This window comes from Myotis davidii, unplaced genomic scaffold, assembly GCF_000327345.1.
Source record: "Myotis davidii unplaced genomic scaffold, ASM32734v1 scaffold1094, whole genome shotgun sequence".
Taxonomy (NCBI): domain Eukaryota; kingdom Metazoa; phylum Chordata; class Mammalia; order Chiroptera; family Vespertilionidae; genus Myotis; species Myotis davidii.
In genome coordinates this window covers 397431-400692 of record NW_006285318.1, presented here as the reverse complement: position 1 = coordinate 400692, position 3262 = coordinate 397431, and positions in this window count along the sequence as shown.

Below are 3262 nucleotides of genomic sequence, written 5' to 3'. Positions count from 1 at the left end.
CACAGGACTGGTATATTAGTGACAAGGAAGTCGGGGGAAGAGAGAAGTGGATAGACCTCTGAATGGACACAGACAGTGAAGATATTTGTGCCCATGTGAATGCCACTGGAAGGCATATAGTGCCTGGGCTCAAACTTGAACTTTGAGTAACAGGACTGGAATATTAGTGACAAGGAAGTCGGGGGAAGAGAGAAGTGGATAGACCTCTGAATGGACACAGACAGTGAAGATATTTGTGCCCATGTGAATGCCACTGGAAGGCATATAGTGCCTGGGCTCAACAACTTGAACTTCCCCTTACTGAGGATGGCATGGTTCATGCTAATGCAGACTACCAAATCTGCCATCAGCAGAGACCAAAATTGAGTCCTCAACATGGCACTATTTGCTCTGGGGTCCAGCCAGCCAGCCACTGGTGACAGGTTGCTTATATTGACCTCTTTCATCATGGAGGGGAACAGAAATTCATCTTCATAGGAACAGACACATTTTCTGGATATGGTTTTCCCTTCCCTGCCTATAATGTTTGTGCCAGCACCACCATCTGTGGACTCTTCTACACAGCATTGCATCTGATCCAGAAACAGATTTCATAGCAAAGGAAGTGTAGTGATGGGTCCATGCCTATGGAATTAACTGGCCTCATCACAGGCCACATCATCTGGGTGCAGATGGCCTAATTGAAAGGTGGAATGGCTTTGCAGACTCTGTTATGATGCTAGTTGTGAAACAGCACCCTGAAAGAGTGGGGTTTTGTTTTATAGGATGTAGTATACACTTTGAATCACAGACCAATATATGGTTCTGTCTTCCCATAGTCATTATAAATGGGTCCTGAAATTAAGGGGTAGAAGTGGGAGTGGCTCTTCTCACTATTACACCTAATAACTCACTCATGGAATGTTTGTTCCCCATCTTGGCAACTTTGAGCTCTGCTTGTTTGGCAATCTAAGTGAAAAAAATGTATACATTTGATTAGCTCAATTTAGTCTGCTCCTCTGCCAGCTCTCTGTCCATTGTCCCCTCCTCAGACTGATCCATCGTCTAAAGCATCCAATCCGAGGGGCTGAGGGGTGGGGATGGAGAAAGACTTCTCATTTTATTTATTTGTTTGTTTGTTTGTTTGTTTAAAAGGATTTTTTATTGGTTCCAGAGAGGAAGGGAGAGGGAGAGAGAGATAGAAACATCAATGATGCCAGAGAATCATTGATCGGGTGCCTCCTGCACACCCCACACCAGGGATAGAGCCTGCAACCCGGGCATGTGCCTTGCCTGGGAATCAAACTGTGACCTCCTGGTTCATAGGTCAGTGCTCAACCATTGAGCCAGGCATGATGGTTAATTTTTGTTTTGTCAACTTGACTCAGCCATGGAGAGCCCAGATATTTGGTTCAACACTATTTGGCGTGTGCCTGTGAGAGTGTTTCTGGATGAAATTAACATTTGAATTGGTAGACTAAGGAAAGTAGGTGTTTCCCAAAGTGAGGGACTCATTCAATCCATTGAAGGCCTGAATAAAACAAAAAGACTAAGCAACAGAGAATTCACTCTCTCTCTGCCTGACTGTCCTTGATCTGGGACATCAGTCTTCTCCAGCTTTTGAACTTGGACTCAGATTTGGATTGGAGTTACACCATCAGGTCTCCTGGGTATCCAGCTTGCTGACTGCAAATCTTGGGACTTCTCACGCTGCAAATTACGTGAACCAGTTCCTTGTAATAAATCTCTTAATATATAAATATGTCCTTTTGGTTCTATTTCTCTGGAGAACTCTAATACAGATTTTGGTACTGGGAGTGGAGGAATAGAATGTTAAGAATGAGTTTTCTGCCTGGCCGATGTGGCTCAGTGGTTGAGCATCGACCTATGAACCAGGAGGTCAGTGGTTTGATTCCCATTCAGGGCACATGCCCAGGTTGTAGGCTCAATCCCCAGTGTGGGGCATGCAGGAGGCAGCCGGTCCATGATTCTCTCTCATCATTGATGTTTCTATCTCTCTGTCTCTCTCCCTTTTTCTCTGAAATCAATATATATTAAAGTTTCTTAAAAATAATGAATTTTGTGAACTGGTTCTGAAGTTTCTGGAATTGGTTCTCTAATCTGATTAAATTGAAAGATACTAATAACGTAGACTATGGAGACACTCAAAATATCTACTGGATACATAATCAACTAATAAGAAGCAAGGAGCTGGGTGACTGTGTATGATACTTTCAAATATTTTTTTTTTTGAAAACTAAGGAATAGAATGAGATTGGCTGGTTGCTCCTACTGTCTCTGGACAAAGTGGTGCAACAAAAGATGAGCTCAGGGATTGGAATCCCCAGCTCAAGCGCCATAAATAACTCAAAAGTTTGTAGGTGTGCCCTGAAGTAGAGACTTATCTCCTGTAGCTGAAGGGCTGAGATTACTGAAAATCAAACCCAAAATCTCAGCACTACTGGTTTAATTACAAGGCAAGTTAAGCTCCCGGCCTCGCACTTATTGGGAAGGAATAGTATCCTGAAAGCTGGAGTGTGTATGTGTGGGAAGATCCTAATGAAGCTAGGGACACTGCGCCTTAAATTCTAATAAGTCCTCTTTGCCAGTGGGTGAGGCCTCAACCAGGGAGCACAACAATGACTCCATTGAATTGGAAAGTGAGAAAATTCGGATAGTTTGGGCTCCTAAGCCAGAGAAACTACAGGGGAAAAAAGAGAGAGGGGAAGTAGAGTTAATTTACTAGCTAGAGCGATTGATCTTCATTACTAAGGGAAAATCAGTTGCTGCTACACTGTGGAGGCAAGGAAGATTATGTCTGCAACCCAGAGGAGTATCTGAGATGCCTCTTAATACTTCCATGCCCAACAGTAAAAGTTAATGGAGAACTATAGCAACTGAAAACAGGCAGGATGATTGAGGACTCAAACTCTTCAGGAATTGAAGTTTGGGTGACTCCATCAGGTAAAGAGAGCATCTGAGGTTCTGGAGGAAGGCAGGGAAAATACAGAATGGATAATGGAAGAAGAAAGCCAGTGATGGCAATTACAACCTTGTGAACAATTACAGAAATGAGTACTATTGTAGCTTTGCTTATTTTCTTCTTGCTTGTTATATTTCTGTATTTATTTGTATATGCTAGTCGTTTTCTTTTTCTGTCTCTTTCCCATTTTCATTTTATATACGAATACTTATTGGAAATTAATTTCATCTTTAGATGCTGGAATATTAGTGGGACTATGACTAAATTTGAGGAATAATTAATATAAACAGATGACTATAA